The sequence below is a fragment of the Pyxicephalus adspersus genome, chromosome 2 (genome assembly GCF_032062135.1).
Source record: "Pyxicephalus adspersus chromosome 2, UCB_Pads_2.0, whole genome shotgun sequence".
NCBI lineage: Eukaryota > Metazoa > Chordata > Amphibia > Anura > Pyxicephalidae > Pyxicephalus > Pyxicephalus adspersus.
The window spans coordinates 138,156,023-138,177,939 of NC_092859.1; the positions used below are offsets into that span (position 1 = coordinate 138,156,023).

Sequence of the window (21,917 nt, forward strand, 5' to 3'; positions counted from 1 at the left end):
TTAGGTACAATAAGATATATAGACTGGAGTAGATTAGGTGTAAGGGAGACGGATGTGTGCCAGCAATAACTGGTTCCATGGTGTAATGGTTAGCACTCTGGACTCTGAATCCAGCGATCCGAGTTCAAATCTCGGTGGAACCTAAACTTTTTTATTTTTTACAATTCCACTTATATTTTTTTTTATTTGTATTTTTAATGCTTTAAACATTCTACTCATTATATATTTAATATTTGTTTCAAATTCAGATTCAAAAATTCGTTCAGAAAACTAAATATATGACATTTTAAAGGTATTTTATAATAACCAGACAAACATAGACACTTGTTTTCTTCCTTACACTCTATTAAAGAACCTGTTCACACTAATTTGTGTACATTTTTGTTACAATTTTTGTGTTTTTCATGAGCCCAGATGCAGTATTTTTTTGTCGCTTAGAGCAGTCGTTACTTTTTGGGGGGCGTGGTTTAAAGGCACTTAATATATTTAAGTGCAGCACCGCCCCTAAATTCTTGATTGCCTAGGCTGTCGAGAATGATTGGGAGCGCAGAGCCTCCTGGGATACCTACGTCACGCATCGCGGGAGTCTCTTGGCTGCTCCTTCTGCGCATGCTCGAGCATCTCAGGCATGTGTAGAAGGAGCCCTTTCATCAATAGAAAAAAAATTGCTGATCTCACGCATGCGCAGTGAGAAAATCAAGTTTTTCCAATTTGCGTCACCCGATATTACACCTGCGCAGTGAGAGATTGGGTGACGTAGGTAGAGGAACCCGGAGGAAAAGAGGAGAAGATGGCGGCACCCAGTGCTCCCTCTGCTCCAGGCCGGAGACAGATACCGAGACATCACCGGACCCGATGGAAGAAACCTCAGGACGGATAGACTGATGTGCAGGATTGTTTTGGGTTTACTTCCGCTTTAAATGGCCTATTTTTAAAAAAATAAATAAAGAGGCACTTGAAATCACCAACTATTTTTTTGAATATTACCACTTAAACATTGCCAAGTTTAAAAAAGCGATCAGGTTTTTATGTTCGCAATTGCGATATTTGATTGCCCCTTTTTGGGCAGATTTATACTTTTCTATAAAATGTATTATTTAACTAATAAAAGTGTTATTTTGCAGTAAATTTCCATCCAACTAAATTATTTCATTTGTTTTTTTGAGACGCTTATATAAATCAAACATCATTGTGGAAAAAAAACACTTGTTGGGGAGTGGGAGGTGTGGAGTATTTCAGACCAACAGTAGCGTTCTGCTGAAGGCTCAACTTCGGTCCCAACTGCTCCTATTCAAGTGAGTGGGAGTGGTTGGGAATCATTTTTTGTACGTGACTGTATGCAGGTGCAATGAAGTTTGGCACAGTTCCAGCAAAAAGACTCATTTGGTTGCGCAGGAACAATCGCACTGCAGTCACAAACACGGCCACACATCATAGGTTTCATCTGGCAGCAGCCAACCATCCTACAAGTATGATCGGGGTCCTAATGATTGTCCCTGGCAGGGGGTCTCCTCTCTGGTGTTCAGCGTGGAGGTGGATTTAAAGTTTCTTTTGACACACAGCATCAATACATCCTCTTCAATTCTGTCTTCCTCTGTCACTTCAGTTCTTCTGCCATGTCACATGACACCAGAAAGCTCAAAAGTTGTGTGTCCCCCCCCCCTTATTAATAATAAAAAAAAAAAAAACGGATTTGTATAGCGCCAACATATTACGCAGCGCTGCACAATAATTAGGGGTTGCAAATGACAGACAGCTACAGACAGTGACACAGGAGGAAAGGACCCTGCCCCAAAGAGCTTACAATCTAAGACGTGGGGAAGCAGCACACAATAGAAGGGGGGATCTACCTGTAGTCTTTTCTATGCATTGATTGTGCATTCCATATCATTGTGCATCTGTATTGCCATACAATATTTTCAATGCAATACCATACAGCAGATATTTAATGATTGTCCTTCTTCTATCTGTGTGTTAGGTAACTGGAATAGACAAGGTAGAGTTCTGGGCGCCGGGGCTGGATGGATAAGATAGGAGGTAAGAAAACAGGATGTCCACTCAGCAGGATGTAGTGAAGCATGACTGAATATTCCTGCTTGTCAGCACTTTGGCAGGGCTAGGCTGACCACCCCCAGGATAGATTGTGACTTGTTCGTGATGACTGGAATACAAAATGTGCATAAAACAAAAAAATATTCATTTCTAATGAAATGAATGTTTGTATAGGTTTAAAGCACATTTCCACTTTTTAAAAGGCCTCCCTTTTTGTACCCCTTTCCCACACCTAAATTCCTTGTTTTAGTTCCCCTTATGTATAAGGAGGGCCTGTAAAAATGTGAAAATACCTTTTTATAAAAAATGTGCACCTTGAAATAATTGTACATTTTGTCCTAAAGCAGAACTAAACATTAACAATAAAAAATGTGACCGTGCAGGTCCTTTATTGAAGAAGAGACAGGCGATGTCCCTAATACAGTAAAATAGACTTTTTATTATTATTATTCTTATCATTATTATTATTATTATTATTAATAATAATATTAATAATAATAATAATAAACAGTATTTATATAGTGCAAACATATTACGCAGTGCTGTACATTAAATAGGGGTTGTAAATGACAGAAAAATACAGACAGTGACACAGGAGGAGAGGACCCTGCCCTGAAGAGCTTACAATCTAGGAGGTGGGGGAAGTAACACTCACCTGTCTGATCACAATTTTTTTAATTACACTGACTTGCGCTCACTTTTTCACGGGCGCTGCCATCCTTACTGAGTCTTTTTCCAGGTTTTTGATTTTTACCATCTTGATTGGTTAAACCAGAACGATGTAACTCCTGCGCATACATGCAGACGGGAGTTCATTCGATCATTGCAGACTCGGGGAATGCCGGAATACCAGCCAGGATTCCATTCCTGGAATCATACATTGAGCCACACATTAGGTTTAGTCTATGATGCCTTAACATACACTAAGTTGCGCATGCACTGCCAGGCATAATTGAATTCCCATTGAATACCATCATTTCCGTCTGGCTTATCATGGTTGCTTTAAATCCTTAACCCAGAAGAGCACCAGGTAAAGATAACAGCACCCAACACAGATAGATAAGTGTAATTATAAATATTGTAGTCACTCAGATTTTTTTTTTCTTTTTTTAATGTAGAGGGAACTTTACCGGCTCGCAATTTTGTTTTTTATGTTTAGTTCCACTTGAAATCTCTTTCAAGCTTAATGGCTGCTTCTATGCATTGCAAATTAAGATGTTTGTATGATAGGATTTAACAGCATTTTTGTGTGTAAACACATCTTTAAAACGCTGGAAAATGTATATCCCGCGTTTTTACTGCATTTTCCCATGTTTTTAACACGTTTACGTTTCAAGTGCTTATCTAGGCGGGAAAACGCCCCATTGAACTCAATGGAAGCGTTTACCCGCGTTTTCATTTTTTTTAAACATTGCAAGCAACAATATAGATAGTGCTCATAAATGTGCCTCAAGGAAACGTCCCGGTGTAGATTAGCCAATTGGAATGCATGGGGATTTCAAACATGGGCTTCTAAAGCGTCAGGTTAAGCAATGGGGTGTGTAGACTAAGCCTTAGATGCAATACAAGAAGCTTAGGTATATATTTGGGTAATGTCTTTGTGCCCTGTATTAGGTATGAGCCTTAAGCCACATACATATGCTCAGTTGTAGTCAATGAGACAGAATGCTTTCTGTAACAGTAGAATAAAGAAGATCTGTATATACATCTCTGTTCTGTTCTATGGAGAGGGCAGGCATGGTGGATCACTGTTCTGTGGAGCGGATAGGCATGAGAGATTGCTGTTCTATTAGATTGTAAGCTCTTCCGGGCAAGGTCCTCTCCTTCTCCTATGTTACTGTCTGCTATATAAATACTGTTTTTTTATTAGTATTATTATTATTATTATTAATAATAATAATAATAATATTTTGGAAAGCGCAGGCATGGTGGATCACTGAACAACACTGGGAGATACCTGTACTGACACTTTGCTTTACATAAATAAGTACCTTTGACAATTTACTGCATAAAGCTTATTCTACACAGATGTTTTCCCCAGCGTTTAACCTGAGTCTTCAAAAGCCTATGTTTGAAATTTCCATGCAATCCAATAGGCTAATCTACGGACGGAGGGACGTTTACGAGCACTATCTATAACGTTGCTTGCAACGTTTAAAAAATTTATAAGCACTTGAAACATAAACGCATTAAAAATGCGTGAAATCGCGTCATAGACATTTTCCAGTGTTTTAAAGGCAAGCTTTAAAATGCTAATAAAAGTGCATACAAACGGAGTTTAAATTCATTCATAACCTTGCTGTAATATGACAATATTTTTCTAATGTTACATTACAGTACATGCAGGTCCTGTAAGAACGCCTTTCCAGAATAAATAGAATGATCCAAATAAGATGCAAAGTCATACTTAGCTACATTGTATCACAGAAAGGAAAAAGTTGTTGGTCTTGTTCCTGGGTAGAAAGGAAGTGTGCTGGAAGAGATAAGTGCACTGAGAGTTGTGACTAATTTTACAAAGAACTGTTAACATGCTGAGACATGGAATGTGAACAGTACAGAATCAGAAAATGTATTTCTCCTAGCATTGTGACATCACAAACATATTTTGCCTTCATCTAGTTTTACAGGCGTAATAAATGCTAGTGCAGCAATCTTGTGGAAAGAGAAAAAACTTGTTTTGTATGATGAGTAATATTGCCTGAAAACTTGCAGCTCAGATTGCTTAGTGTAGAATTCAGGGTAATTTCCAAAATGTACTTGTTGCAGTCAACATTCAAACACCATAGTTTTATATTTCTCTGTGATTTGTAGCTGAACTATTTGTGCCGCCTCCTGTCTGATCAGCCTAGCACATACAGCTAAAGCTGGAATCATGAAATTGTATTCAGCTTTAGTGGCCATGTCTTACAAAAAGATTTTACAGAATATTTCTAAATTACAATTTTTAGACATTGATTGTAACATCAGTAGCGCTTTCATAATAGGTCCCTATCTCAGTGTTTCTCAACCAGATTTCCATGGAACCCCAGGGTTCCTCCAGAGGTTGCTAGAGCTTCCTTAAGCAATAAGAAATTTGTGTCTCTCAGGTCAGTTTAAGTGATACCAATGATCTTTTTGGTTGTGTGTAAGGGTGATATTCTTCCCGTTGGCCAGCAAAGAGGCATTCTTGCTACAGACCACCATGCTAATATACTGTGAGCTTTGAATATAGTAATCATAGCACAAAACCTGAAAGTTATCTCAAGAGTTCCCCCATGTTTAAAAGGTTAAGAAAGACTGCTCTAAATAATAGGTTTAAAAAATGCTGCTATTACAGAAAAAATACCTGTTAATACTAAAATGTGATAAGATGCAGAGTAACCCAAAAACAGGTTTTGGCTGCATTGAGTTCCCAATGAGTGTTGCCAACCTCGAGCAGATGAACATCAGAGGTGCACCTTGTGGCCACTAGGACGTTTTAAGGGTGGGCAAGAGCACACTAGGCCTGACTCAGAAGCCCACCATATTGGCTCCGCCCACCACCAGGGAACGCCCCCTGAAGTGAAATCCCTCTCCTCCGTATGCATTGCGGAGGAGAGGGATTTACCTTCAGGGAGCGTTCCCTATTTACCGCGGCGGCAGAAGTATCACTGCCGGCCGCGGTAAATAGGGGAGCCACAGCAAGGAGGTGGCACTGGAGCTCTGGCGGCTCTGGCTCCGGTAGTTCCTAACGCCCCGTGGCAGATCTGGAGCTGCGGGTTGCCAGCCAGCACTAGGCTGGATCGGCCAGGGAACGAACTACCGGCTAGGTCGTATCTGGACTAAAGGAGTTTGCTGACCCCTGCTCTAAAGCAAACCCTTATATTGGCTGTGGCCCACTAATAAGTAAACCGGACATATGTGGTTGTTGATGTGTGTAAATTAGAACCTACTGCTGCCCAGGTGTTAGGCTTCTGCTCACTGGCAGATGACACAGGATCACCCAAGAAGAAGTCAAAGTTCCACCTAACATTCACCAAAGCACTCCACAAGAGGTGATGGGCCAATAACCCTAGTGGCTGCTGGACTACTTAGCTGCAAAATGTTACTAGGTTGTGGCCCCTTAGAGGCAAACAGAAACTGCGTCTTTAGCACTGACAGAGAATGTGATCCAAGGGAGGCCAAGATCAGAGCAGTTGAGAGACAAAAGGTGCAGAACTTGCAAACAGAGTCAGGAGTGATCGGGAATAGAATTCTGGTAAATATTGCAAGTATACTCATGCTGAGAATTCAGCAGTGTCTGCCACGGTCCAGGAGACTTTTAGTATAAATTTGAGCATACACAGATTTATTTCAACCTGAAAAAGCCTTTAGAAAAATAATCTGGTCACACCAGTAGATGGAGCTGTATCCTCCTGTTACGTATGTGCAAACTCTTGTCATGTGAGACATTATTAGAGTTTGTTACACACTTTACAAGAGGACACAGCACCACCTGCTGGTGGCAAATAAACAGGCCAATACAAATGCAAAAAAATCATTGAGGAGCAAGTGACTTATCATAACCAACTCAAATGTGAAAAATACTTCAACCTGCAAAAAGGGTGAAAAGAAGATGAACAGACTGAGCCACAATAATTTATTATTTTTCCTCATTTAAAATAAATGTTTTAAAAATAAAACACAGTGGATTTACTTATTCACATTCATTTTATTGACATTTCTATTAAGTACTGTTGATAATGGAAGTCGGGATGAGTGCACATTTGATGCAAAGCATTTTCCAGTATTTTCATGTAAAAATAAATACCTTAATATTCAGGTGAGGTAATAGGCAAGTATATATGGTATATAACTTTTTCCAATCTTAAACCCTGAGGTCATGCATATCAAATCCATGTGTATGAAGTCACCTTAGGGGCATGCACATCTTTTGGGAGAAGTATAAGAGGCTGGAGCTGCGGCAGCCAGGTGAGCAGAAGGTGAAGAAACAAATACTGTGACCATGCCTTTAATTCCCTGAATATAAAGTCTTTGTCACGAGGGCTGCGGCTCACAAGTATGAGCTGTATTACTCGCACACAACTCAGAAACTAGTTTCAGTGTGATGTACCTGAGCAGGCTGGGTGTTTGAGCCCTAAACAAGCAGATCTGATTCAGCTGGGCTTAAATGAAGCAGCCAGCCTAAGTAACTTAAGCCCCCCATCCGAAAACCACTCTTCAGTCTACACAATTTCACTTCGGGTTTTGTTTGGTCTGTTTTCAAATAACCAATCAAGTCCTTGTTTCAGCCTTTCCCAGGATGAGGTCAACCTGCGACACGGCATCTTTATTCCTTTATGCTTTACCATAAAACCAGAAATCTTGAACTATAATCCTCTTATTGGTATTTTTCTTTGGGGCCATCCAGTATAATATTGCGGGTATTAGATGACTATACATATACAGCGATCTAGAGCCCACTTCACAGCTAAGCATTTTTTTCAGTAGTGGCACAATTGACTTTTTGTAACTTTAGTTTCCTGTGTGTTTCTTCACATTCCCATGCATTAATCTGTAGTACAAACCTCCTTTGAAAGTCAGGAGAATAAAACAATAGCTGTCTAGATAAGCTCTGTTTTGAAGCTTCAAAGGCTGCTTCTGCTTTAGGGGACCATATAGGGCCAATTCACATATTTGCATTGTGGTAAAGTGCCCATTATGGCCATTATTGAATTACACAGTGATGGTGATGCAGTGGCATATATTCTACACTAACACTCAATGTACTTTCTCCAGCAAACTGCTGGGGGAAATGAATGCATTGCTACAAATAGTAGGACTGCTACGGAGCATTGGGCACCCCATTTAAATGAATATGCTGAACTAACAAAGCCAATAAGAATGCGTAACGTCAACAAGATGAAGCAGCCAATAGGTGTAATAGGGACGGTGATCATTACAGACTCCACACCTTTGTCAAGCTGGTCTGGAATAGCCTGTGAAATAGGAAACATTGCCGGCAATATCCAATGATTGTTTTTTTTGTTAGCGAATGGCTAATATTGTTTAGCTGCGTTTTTATTATACCACTCCCAATAGTGTACCCTAGGTACTTTGCCTGCTCTAGTAAAATGGCACAGTTCTTTGGACTGACCACAAAATTAGCTTCTTATATAGCTTGTAATGTCTTAAATTTAAATAAGATGTCTAATATGCGCTAAGAATGATCACTGGGAAGGTAACAGCATACTTTTAATGGGAAGTATCGTATCCACTGCCAGCTGACATGTAGAACGAGTCTGTAACCCAAAGGGTATTCTCTGATACACTTTAGAATGGTCATTGATGTGGGCTGTTCCCAAAACAATGAATAATTAGTCTATGCAGTACTGATACCATGCATATCTATTATTATTATTATTATACAGTATTTATATAGCGCCATCATATTACGCAGCGCTGTACATAGTCCATAGTCATGTCACTAACTGTCCCTCAAAGGAGCTCACAATCTAATGTCCCTACTATAGTCATATGTCAATGTGTGGGAGATTCGTCATCTTGGTCCAACCAGTCAAGATGGATAATCCAGAGAAAGGAGAAGAAAGAAGAATGCGGCATCTGCAATGTAACAGGGACAAGTGAGTGTATTTAAAAACTGGGATCAGTCAGGTAACGTTATTTTATTGCAGAATTGCCTTTCCCTTTTGCAATAAAGTCTGATCACAAATTTTTCTTTCTAGAATTTAGTTCTGCTTTCAATAAATTTTTTTCCATCCTGATATTTTCGTAGTCTGGTCTCTGTAATCTGATAAGGTCTCTGTTGTACCCTTTTCTCTGGTTGGTTGATAATGCCTTGTTTGGTCACATACATCCCCTTTGGGTCAAAAGTTATCCAACTTCCTGTTGTTGGTCTTTTGACGAAGTGTCCTGAATTCAGAAATTAGAGATTCAGAATGAGTGTAAAGGCATGATCCTTTTGTGGTTTCAACAAATTCACACCATAGTTCTGCACTGGTTCGTCCCTCACTAGCTTGCCCTGTATATCACTTCTTTTTTCATGATTTATAAGGGCCCAGTGGTTTGGATAGAAATGATCTTTTCCCCAGTAACAACAACCTTTAGCTCTGCGCCAAGGTGTAGATCTGGGCACCACAATTGTAAATCCTTTACTAAGCCAATTGGGCTTTTAGAAAATGTATTTTCAGAGGAGGCATTACATGCACAATTCTTTCCTACATTTACACAACTTACTTAGTCATGCTTCTATGAGCAAAACTCACACTTTCTCAAGTTTTCTTAGCGATATCCAACAGTGGAGTTTCTAATAACAAACATAAAATATGGTATAAGACAGTTCCTTTTTTTGTGTTTATCTACAACTTTGAACATTTGCTTAAATGTTCTCTTGAACCTTACAACTAGCCTGTCTGTATGTGACTGAAGTACATAATTGTGTCATCTTAAGGCAAACTAAACCCGCTCTACTCACCTATCCCTGTTCCATTGCAGGGGGCCATTCTTCTTCTTCTTTTCTTCCTGGATGTTATCTTGGTCCATGTCTATTGGTCTCAATTGGCCATGCTAGGATGATGAAACTCACGTTCAGGAGTCCATTTATTCCTAACATGTGCAAAGCAAGTAAATGACAGCTGGCAGGTAAGAACAGTTGTTGCTAAAGGTACATTGCCTGTCCTTTTGTACAGTGCCCACCTTCCTGATCATAGAGTTTTCAAAGTGAGACTTTAGTTCCATTTTTAGTAATGTGTATTTTGGCATTTGGTATTGAGACATACGTGAAAAAGGATCTCTATGGGACTGCCTAGTGGGCTGAAATCCTGAACCAGCCCTTTACTGTTTGTTTTGGTTTAGATGTTTCCATATAGTGATTATATTAGCCCTTTATCACTACAACAAGGTAATTTCCCCCTAGCAGACCTCAACAAAGGGCTAACCTAATCCATGGCAATCATCTCATGGGGGATCTCAATGGGCCTTATTTATTAAAGCTCTTCAAGGTTGGAGAGAATACACTTTCTTCAGTGAAGCTGGGTGATCCAGCAAACCTGGAATGGTTCTGGTCCAGGATTGAAAACATTTGCTAACAAACAGCAAATGACTTTAAAGAAATTCATTCCATGTTATTTTGATCACCCAGCTTTACTGATGAAAGTGTATCCTCTCCAGACCTGGATAGCTTTAATAAATCAGGCCCAATGATTGAGAGAGGAAACAAAGGGCTGTGGAAATGGGACACTCTTGCAGATTTTTGACACACAGGGAAGAAAGCACAGTACATTTCTACCTTGTTAACAAGCCAAGCCAATAAACCCTGTGTACTATTCTCTCTTCAGCTTTCTAATACTCATTTTGGTAACATTTTGGCACTAGCTGTTTAAATGTTTCCTCCTTCTGTTGTAATACTTGGTATAATAGGTGCTTTTGAATGATAAAAAATCGAATGCAACCCATTCATCTGGATTTTTTGATCCCCAGTTTATTTGTACCACATTCTCACAAGCATTTATCAGTGTGGGATCCTATTTAGTGGCAAACATTTACTTTCTATACCTCAGAACTGGAAACTTCAAGGGGTTGTTGGTTCTCCCATTTTAGGATCATCCCTGAAATCTGAATGATCCCCTGCTTTAATAGACAAGGGAAACTCAAGTCCTTCCGATTGTCAGAGCATTTTCTAGGATCCCCTTCATGTTCAGTGGAGCATTAGATGTGTGCTCAGGTTCCAGAGTTCCGTGAATTTTGGAAAATCCTCTTCCACGATGGCATTGTATGGTAGATCAGGGTTTGCTCCCACCTGATGGCATGGCTTAGCTAGGGAGGCATCAAAAACACAGTTGCCACAGACTACTTAAATCCAGCAATACAATATTCCAATAATACATTTCTTATATACATGTTTGTAATTTCCTAGCTCTACAATGCATACATCTATTGGAAACAGCCACTGATATCCATTAAAAATCATATTGTAGCCTCAGTTTTTCTACAAACAGACAATTAGCCTCTGGGAAAGGAGGTTTGGTTCCTGGCCAGATACCCTTCAACTAGGTCCAAAAGTTAGTCCGCTGTTTCTGGATCTATGTGGCTCACCCAGTTTTGCATGGTGGTTGGGAGAGATCTAATGAATCAATCCTTGATCACAGTTTCACAAATTTGTGGTCCTAATTTTACATATGTATCCTGGATAATCAGTTAACTCCAATTGTAAACACACTGAGGCTAAAAAGCCAGGATTACACCTAGCTGGGCCCATAATTCCCCCATAAAGACAAGCACAGTCCTCTGCTTTAGCAGCCTCCAGATCGTGGTAAATCTTTTAGGATCCTCCTGATAATAATGTGGCCACCATTCCAGCCTACTGTTCTTTAAGCCAAGCTTTCCTTTCAGCAGTGACCAAAAACTCCTCAGGGTCCCCATTCGCTGTCATTATTGGCAGTATGCGGCTAACTGGAAAAGACAGTGTATTGCTGGAATCATTTTATGGCATCGGTCTGCTGTCTCTGTGGCAAGAACCTGGAAAGAATGGAAAGACTCTGTGGTGCTCTGCTCCTGCTGTAATAGCAATGTCTGGTGGTGAGCCTCATCATGTTCCTGGGGTTGCTAATGGGCCCCAATGCCCTATTGCAACTGTTGATGCCCCATCTGTAAGAGATCTACATTTAAAACTTTGTGCAAATATTATTTGTTCACTTTTGCTCATCATATCCACGCTATTACTTGATGTTTGCCAAAACAAGATGCATCAACCTCCACCATATGTGAGGGATTAGCTAGTTATTGGGGTGTGTGTGACTTCCTGAATAGGTGCATACACTTTATAAAGACTTGGCAAATAGCAGTTCTCAATGAGAACATGCATTAAAAAAAAACATACCCTGTTTCCCCGGAAATAAGCCCTAGCATGATTTTTCCATATTTTTGAGGATGCTCAAAATATAAGCCCTACCCCGAAAAAAGGCTACAATATATATAATTACATGGGCAAAAGGTGCTCATGTGAGCAATGCGCCATTGCTAGGCATGGGAAATTGGGGCCAATGATTCTAAAGTAAATATAATCAGAAGAAATTCAGGATGGAATTCAGCGTTTCGAGAGGTATGATGATGATCATCCAGAAGATGATGATATGACTACAGGTTGACATTCAAAAATCTAGCCATCGATAATCTGGTTTGTTCACATTTCGGAGCGCATTTTCAAATTTACACCGTTTATGTTTTGATGGACTCCAGAATCAGCTGTTGGGTCTTGCTTGCACGTGCTTTCCTGCTCATTCCTTCCCATTTATTTGCTGCTGTATAGCCCCATTATGGATTCAGCATCCATTTAAAGGACTGTACAGGTAGTCATTTTCTGTTAAATATATACAGCATATATAACCGTAAAAAATCCAGAATTTTCTAAAAATCCGTCACGTCTCAGGAGACAAGAAAGTAAAAGTAAAATTTATATTTTTGCATTATGTTTTAATGATAAATTTAATGATAAATTCCCGGTCGTTTGAAAAGTATATGTTGTATTAGTCTCCATGAATACCTTATATTCTTTGCAGAGAACTACATATCCTTAATGCTTATGGCTACAATTCATGCTTTGTTCAGAATGTTTTCATTTGTAGCCACCCAGCAGGCTCTACAGTCTGAGTGCATAAACTTTTTATATTTGTTCTTACATAAACATGTAAGAACAAATATTTAAAGCGTACCTAAACTTCACTTTCTTTTTCACTTTGTTTTTTTTTTTTTAAAAAAAGGGTGCAGCACTGCCCAGTAATTTTTGGCTGCCTAGGCGGTCAAGAATGAATGGAAGCGCAAAGCCTATGCCTATGTCTGGCATCCTGGGAGGCTCTTGGGCGCTTCTTCTGGGCATGCCTGAGCGTCTCGAGCATGCGAAGAATGAGCCTTTTAGCCCAAAGAGAAAAATTTGCTGATCTCACGCATGCGCAGTGCCTGAGTCAGGTGACGTAGGGTGAAGAACCCAGAAGAGAAGACGAAGATGGCGCCCCCCGGAGTGCTGGCTCCGGGACGCATGCTGAGACGACTCGGGACCAGATGCCAGACATCCCAGGAGTGATCGGACTGGGATTGAAGGTGTGTGTTTGTTTTTTACTTTTGAGTATAGTTCCTCTTCAAAAATGTAATACTTATACATACAATGTGCCTGAATAAATAAATCTCTTTAAGACTGAAAATAATAGACTATAATAGGAAAACCTGTTTGATCCAGCAAATTTAGAATGCATTTCATAAAATCATTTCTTATTATTTGGCAAATATTTTCAATCCATGAGCAAATCCATTCCAGGTTTGCTGGATCACCCAGTGTTGCCCATGATAGTCTATCTTCTCTAGTCTTGGAGATCGTTCATAAATCAGGCTCAAAGTGTGTTTTTTGCTTTTTAATAATGTGACGATTGTGCTTTTATTTTCCCCTTTAAGAGGGCTCATTACCTAATCAGTCAACCCAAACAACTTTAGCGCCCCCACATGGTCAAAACGAAAAACACAGTAAATTGCTTGAATCTGGGACATATACCCCAACCTGGATACAACTGTATGTGTGTGTATTTATGTAAGTGTGTAGGTATGTGTGTGTGTATAAGTATTTATGTAAGTGTGTGTATGTACACATGTGAAAGTATGAACGTATGTATGTTTATTTATATTATGTATGAGTGCAAGTGTCATAGAATCTCATAGGAGCAGGGACTAATGTGATTGGTTCTCTTTTAGGCCCTGTCCACTCTGTTGGATCGATACCTATATTTTTCAGTGGTGCTTTTTCTATTAAAATCAATGGAAATTCTATAAAACAGCATATGTATGGTATATATGGTATGTATGGTATGGTAAAATGCATGTTGGTGCGCATCATATGAATTGTATGACACATATAACATGCAATAGTAAGTTTATTGTCATGCATGTAAAACATATGACACTTAACATGAGCTTGCATGAGTTTTGATGAATTTCCATTGCTTTCAACAGAAAACAAATCATGAAAAATCACATAGGTATAAAACTAGCCTTACACTGGACTCAGGTCCCATTCACTATTTGCCGTTGGTCTTACGGAACCCCTGCTATAATAACTATATCCACAGCTCACAGTATATTAGCGTGGTGGTCATTGTGGAGAATGCCCCTGACAATGTTAGCCAGTGGGAAGAATGTCACTCTTACAGATAGCTAAAAAGATCATTGGTGTCAGTTAAACTCACCTGAGAGGAACTAACTGCTCAAGTAACTCATAGTGATTTCTGAACGAACCCTGGGGCTCTATGGAACCCTGCTCTAGAAACACTGCCCTAAGGACTAGTACACATAGGAAAATCTACTGACAACTTTGCATTCAACTGACCAATCCATTCAATCAAATTTTTTTGGTCAGAAGTGCCAAAACACGACGTGTATGTGTATGATGTTCTGCACTGGAAATTGGGTGACCTACACGACAGATGGGAGGTCCAAATTGATTTGATTTAACATTTGATCACACAACATGACTTGTGTACTCCTAATCAATATTTAGCAACATTATCCAAAAAGATAAGATAAAAGGGTTGCTTATGATTAGGCAGCTGTTGAATTCTTTTCAGAACCAAAAATTTTATTGGGTTGGTTATCAGATTGGAAGTGAAAATTGGCCTGTGGGTACTAGGCCCGAGTCTGGAGGAGGATTTTAAGCGGTGCCTTTTGGAGAATATTTTCTAGTAATTTTAGTTTCACCTTAAAGGGGAACTAAACTGAAAAAAACCTCACTTTTACCTTCACAGATTCCTCAATTCCTGTGGGGTTTTCCTGTATTGGGTCTCACACTGTCCTGTTATCCATCTCCGCCCAGGCATATAGGAAGCTCTGGGCGCTGCCATATTCTTTTCCCTTCTTCCTGCTTCTGGCTAAATCACCTGATCTCGCACTGTGCAGGCATTAAATCAGGTGACGTAGCCTGCAGTAAATGGAGAAAAAAAGCATGCTGATCTCACTGCTCATGCGTGAGATCGCCATTTTTTCCCCCATTGAAGAAAAAGCTACTCCTGCGCATGCTTGAGATTGGCCAGCCAGAAGCTTCCTGGGATGCGTGACCTGAGTACTCCAGGAGGCTCTGCACAGTGATAAAGACAGAAGACAGAATAGAGGGGTTTTAGCCTTTTTTTGAAAAACAACAACCCCCCCCCCTAAAAAAAAATAAGGTTTGCTACCCTAGTTTAGGTCCGAGAAGATGGATAACGAGGTTGATTTTCAATAGATTTTCAATAGACAATTCAACCACCATGCAATCATTCTTTTTCCTAAAGGCACTTTGACATACATGTTATCCTACAAGTATCCTTTTCTGTGCACTCATACTATTTAATATATCACCCTGATCATCAGCTGATCAACGATTCTAAGAACTTATTTTCTGGATGTATATGAAACACTGTGAGCCTCTAATCGCTGTCTAGTTCAGCTCAAGGAAAGTCTGTCCTGGTGATCATTCTCATTAGGAAAGAGCAGGGAAATCTGGCTTTTTTATTAGTCAAAGGAACAGGAGATCAGCAAAAATGTACGTCTTTTCTGATGAGAACTAGAATTCTCCCAAGTTAGGGCACAAACTTAAAATGTATCTTGAGCTCATTCAAGATGTTTCCAAACTCATTGTTGACAAGATATCTACTTCTCTTAAAGAATATCTGAACTAAACTTTTCTTTACATAAAAGAGTAAACAACGCTTTTATGTACAGTAAAAATTATCCTCTTTTTTTTTGGGGGGGGGGCACCGATAAAGACAGAATGGAAGCACAAAGCCTCCTGGGATGTGTGACGTAGGTATACCAGGAGGCTTTGTTCTTCCATTCTGTCTTTATCGGTGGCCCCCCCAAAAGAGGATAATTTTTCTGCTTCTGAAGGCTCCTTCTGTGCAAGCAAGGTCTCAGGAAGAAGGTTTTTCTTTAATGGGGGAAGAAAATGCAGATCTCACATATGCGCACTCTACTGCAGCCTTTATCACCTGATCTTGCGCCTGTGCAGTGCGACATCAGATGGCGTAGGAAGAAGGCAAAAGAAGGGGAAAGAAGACGCTTTTTCTGCGCCAGGACAAAGGAGGATTCCAGCATGACACGGCACCCAATCCAGGAAACTTCCAGAGGGGTCGATGGATCTGCCAATGTAAAGCTGAGTGAGGTTTTTTGTTTTTTAGTTTACTTTCACTTTAACTGGTTTATGTTGCTAGTATTCAGAGAAGTGGTAGCCCTGGTGTGGTTGGTGTACAGTAGCCTGATTTGGTTTCACATAGCATTTTATTTGGTTTTATTCCATCTGTCAGCGGATAGTAAGAGCTTAATGGGCAATGTTTAATAGAGCATTATCAACCATTAACGGTTTTATGAATATAGCTGCCCTGAAAGTCAAAAGCTGCTTGTTGAAGATGAATGAACATATGGGAACCTCTCAAGTTTCCATTTTGTAAAAATTCTCTCAATATCAAAAATTAGGTCCTGCCAAATAATTTAATGAATGCGGTGAAAGTAATAACAGAGCACAGATTAATGCTGAAATTCAGGCAGATATAAAATACCCATTATTGCAGCTCTGTATTTATTATACATCATAAAATGTATTTTTTAAGTGCAGGCTGTGTTAGTACCTGAGTATGACCTGAAATCAACCTTATGCAATCCCTTTACAACAGAGAGAAAGGGTGGGGGCACAAGAAAATAAATTTCTTTTGCTGCAGTGCTTATCATTTACATAGGCCGCAATTATACAAGAACAGAATGACAGAGCAATGAGATCATAAGCTGCTGTTTCTCCTTTTACTGTCCAGTCACAAGGCAGAGAGTGCTATGCTGTAGAGTGATGCCATGTTAACACCAAAATTAGACTAATGAGCTTTGAAAGTAGAGGCACAAGGTAAACACCGGCCTGGAAAGAATCACTTAAAGAGTTTTCTTCAGTGCTAGCCAAGTTGATTCCTTTTTTTGGTAATTGCAGGCAACCTTACTGCTCAGAGTGCTATTTTTTAATAGGAAATACATTTTTAGTACGTGCTTCTAATATTGCAATTTGCATCCTAAAGTCATTTTTTACATGATTATCATTAGATAATTTTCCATTCCAGGCCGTGCAGGAAGAGCTGATACAAATCTAAGTAAATAGGAAGTAGATTGTCATGAAACGGCCCTATCAGACTAAAAAGGTGACAGATTATACTGAACTACCTAAAATTCCAGTGCCAACACCGCACATTGACAGACCGAAAAAGTTAGTGTTCTGTTGTGGAATACTTAGGGATGCACATTGGGTAGATAAGGGGTTCTAGGTGACCTATTTTGTAATTTCCCTGATGAAATCATCAGTAGAAACAGTCATGGTAATGCTGATCACACAATCATGGTGCTGTACAGTATATTCCGGATGAACATTAAGCTGTGTGGGAGAAGCTAAGCTAACACAGATTTTAAAAGGACACTACCTTGCTTGCAATCCTGGACATCAAGGTCCTAAAGGCTTTGGATGGTCTGTGGCCATTAAAACCCAAATGTAGTCCAGATATACTAACTAAATGCAACTCTGCCACAATTAGATCAACTATTACTGATAAAAACAATCTCTCTCTCCCTCTGTATATATATATATATATATATATATATATATATATATATATATATATTGTGACACCAAGGCAGGATTGGAGATGGAGATATATTTGCCCAGGATTCCTCTTTTGTGTGAGAAGTATTTGCCCAAAATTCCTCTCCTGTGTGAAGTAGCAGGTGGAAGACTCTCACTTGTGAGATAATTAATAAAGAAGCACTGAGGGTGGGGATATAACATAGAGCCAGGAGCTCAGTCAGGGGTTCAGCTCTGTTTGGGGACACAGACAGGGGTCTGTGTGAGGTAGCTCTGTTTGGAGACACAGACAGGGGTCTGTGTGAGAGAGCTCTGTTTGGAGAAACAGACATGTGGACTGTGTGAGTGAGCTCTGTTTGGAGAGACGCAGATAGGGGCTCTGTGTGAGAGAGCTCTGCTGGAGACACAGATAGGGGTTTTGTGTGAGGAGCTCTGCTTGGAGACTCAGACAGTCGGTCTGGGTGAGTGAGCTCAAGTTGGCCTGTGTGAGTGAGCTCAAAAGTGAGTAGAAGGTTGCTGAAAGCTTGGTTTGAGCTGACAGGGAGAAGCCATCCAGCTGATAGACAGGGATGTCTGATGTAAGTGCCGGACAGGCAAGGTTTTCTTTTTGCTGTTTTTGTTATTTTATCTGCAACCTTCAATAAACCTAGCTGCAAGCCAGCTTAAGGGTGATACCTTGGTGTGTTATCTGAGTTGGATGAACCAGACAAGTGTCCTTTGACCCCAGCAAAGGCGATCCTGAGCGTAACCCCTCACAATATATATATAATGGAAGGCTCTGGTCCAGCAATAGTGCTCACCGGACGCCAGTCCCCCAATCTAAGGTTGCACTCTTCACCTATAGCCAGCCTGTCCCAGCATATGGGTGCCCCCAGGACTTCTGTGCAAAGGATGGCATCTGGGGAATTCCAGCATACGGTCCAGAATACAGGGCCAGAGGTCATACACTAATAATCAATCTACCAGGTATCCAAGAGAAATGAGTTGGGGTCACAGGCACAAGGTTGGCTCATGCAGCTTACAATCACAGGGTCAGGAAAAGGCAAAGTCAGTTACAATAAATCTGGTGACTGGGGGCAGAGAGGCTATATAGTCCTAGCAGCCAATGGCGGGCGGGATTGAGATCCAGAGCTATAATTGTTACTGTCATCATTGTTTAGATTTGCTCAGTTTATCTCAAAAGAGCAGCTGAAGAGAGTTGTCCTGGCTAAATTAATCTGAGAAGAGAACAGAAAAGGCAGAAGAGAGCAGCGGCTCAGCAAGGAGCCTGAAGTACTATGTACCCCATACTCATTCCCCAGGACAAGGGGTGGATATCTGGAGACCCCCCTTTTGAATGGAGCTGCCAAATTCCAAAAAAGCTCTATACCCTAGACTCCCAAAACATAGGTGCCATGTTGTAGGGAAGGGGCCCTCTACGCTCTACAATGGCCCTTGCCAATGTTGGGGGCAGACAGGGGTAGAGGTAGGTAGAGGATCTTTTTATGGATAGGAGAAGGACACAAATACTTGTACCCCAATTTTCTATCCAAGACGGTCCAGGGCTTAATAAAGCATCTGACAACAACTTTCACTAAACCCAATGTCTAAATTGGGCATAGTTGGATCAATGGTTGGCACTCTGGCCTTTGCAGTGCTGGGTCGCAGCTTGAAATCTCAGCCAGGACACTATCTGCATGGAATTTGCAGGTTCACGCCGTGTTTGTATAGGTTTCCTACGGGTACTCCGGTTTCCTCCCACATTCTAACATGCAGTAAGGTTCATTGGCTTCTCCCAAAAATTTACCTTAGACTGTATTAATGACTAATGACTATGGTAGGGACATTAGTTTGTGAGCCCCTTAGAGGGACAGCTAGTGACATGACTATGGACTTTGTACAGCACTGCGTAATATGTTGGCGCTATATAAATACTGTGTAATATTAATTATTATTATTTTACTGCTACTGGGGGATGAATCTTTCATATTAAGATGTTCTTTGGGTAATTTCACTTATATATATTATGTTTCATTGCAATACTGGGTGAAACATATTCTTAGAATGTTTGTTTAAAAGAGAAAATACCCAAAAAACATTTGATCTCAAACCCATAAAACCTTTGCTCAAAAGAGAAGAATCAAAGTTTGACTTGAACCCATTAGGACATGGGATCCTAATTCCATTTCAATTTTTAACCGACTCTAATAGCTTTTGTATTAAACAGCAACTCCTGTTTGTCAAAATAACAAATTGCAGGAAATGCTAGGAGGAAAGTAGTAATGTTGCACAGGGGCAGGCCATGCTATACACACTGGGCCTGATATATTAAAGCTCCTCAACACTTTCATCAGTGAACCTGGGTGAACCAGCAAACCTGGAGAAGATTTCTTAAATGTCATTTGCTAACTAATTTGCTATTAATTTGTTAGCAAATCATTTCACTTCTGGACCAGATCCATTTCAGTTTTGCTGAATCACCCAGATTCCCGAATGAAATGTTTTCGCTCCAGTCTTGGATAGCTTTAATAAATCGGGCCCATTCTGTGTACTTTGATGAAGCTGAAGGTAGCACATTCAAGGTTCACAATTGCAAACTTGTGCACATGCATTACCAGACATTAAAATGCATAGCAGTGAATGGGCCCTGAGGCTTCGTAGTTCTGACTCCACATAATACACCTTATGGAGAATATCTGCAGTCTCAGGAGAATCTGCAGCCACACCAACATATATTGCATTGATTTGGGGTATTTTGGTGTTAGCAATGAGCACAAATATATGGAATTATCTTCACAGGAGAAAGAGATACCTTTATTGTAGCATTTTTATATCTCTATATTGTTTACAAAGAATTAGTGGACTGAAAACAAAAAATTTGTGCAAAAGGCAAGGGGATGTCTTCCAACTCCAACTTTCTTTGTGGTTCTGAAATGACATGTGACCAAACTTCATTAGGGAAGGTGATGGTAAATAATGTGACTGTGTTCCCATCATTATTCCTTTTGCTACCAGATCAATTTTTTCACACGCATCCTAAAATGCACGTTTCATGTGAAATTGCTGTAAAAAAGTTATATAGTTGATATTGTTACATGATATAGTTTCTGAAAGCACACCCTTATGTCACACAATATCACCACAACTGTTTATCAAATCTATGTTTTTAGGAAAAAAAGTACATTCACAGTAATTTTATTTCATACAATAAAATTGCCATTTTTTTTCAATAGAATATTATTAACGTTTCACAAAAAGAGTTTACATTCCAAATTTTCAAATTCCAACATTACATTTATAAAACAACCAGTTGTCAAGGTTAGGCATATAAAATGTAAAATCGCCATATTTTATGTGAAAGTTGAGACGAAGTCAGGTAAATAAATACCTAAAATGCCCAAATTTGTGCGATAAACTGAGAAAATTAACACTTTTATAACAGAGCCTAAAGTTCCTCTCCCTCCACTGCTTTTAGTGATACCTAATATTTTTTTTTTTTTCCATGTATATCCGTGTGTCATTGTGTGTTTGCAATAACATAGTGTAAAAGCAAATTGGAAGACTTCATTTTTTTATTAATTAAATATGTTTAAATGTACATTTTTTTTACTTAACATAAGTACTATAACAATAAGGATGACATTTTTGTAGACGCCTAATAGTGCAGACTTTACAAATATCTGATTTCTTTATCTAATTCTGGGGCGCTTCTGGATTTAATGCTGATCCATCCTGAAGAGATTTTGTTTAAGAATTTATTATACAGTAAAAGACAAATTGTTACAGCAGAACTAACACTCTGACACACACACACACAAAAACATAGAAAGTCAATCTCCCCCCCAAAAAATGTCCCTTCTCCTGGGTTCTTTAATGCTTATGTGTGCATGCGCTGTGCAGTGCAGAATTTGGCTTTATACGTGCTACCCATGAAAATTGATGCTGGTGCAATGTAACTCCAGTGGCCCTCCAATGTCCCAATGAAGATTACTGTGTAGACTGCAAAAATGGTGGCTTTGTGGAAATAAGCTCTTGGACCTGTTATTGCTGCAAGGTGCTTACAAAAAGGTAAGTGTGCCATAATCAGCTATTAGGCTGTGCAAACTTTCTGATTATGGCAAAAGCTTAACCACACCAATGCAAACTTAATTTGTCTTTAACTAACCTGCCTAACACGGCACAATATTTAACTAGAAACAGGTAGGAAATTTCATAAAAAAAAGACCAAGGCTTTGATTGATTCTAGCAGAAATGTCACAATGAATGCTATAAATACAGAAAAACCCTGCCATATACTTCTATAACT

At 39.7% G+C, this 21,917-nt stretch overlaps 1 non-coding gene across 1 annotated transcript; it reads left to right on the plus strand.

The window, feature by feature from the left end:
• Window positions 1–71: 71 nt before the first annotated feature.
• Window positions 72–143, plus strand: TRNAQ-CUG (transfer RNA glutamine (anticodon CUG)). Its single transcript has one exon. It is a non-coding gene; the product is annotated as a tRNA-Gln (tRNA).
• Window positions 144–21,917: the final 21,774 nt, after the last annotated feature.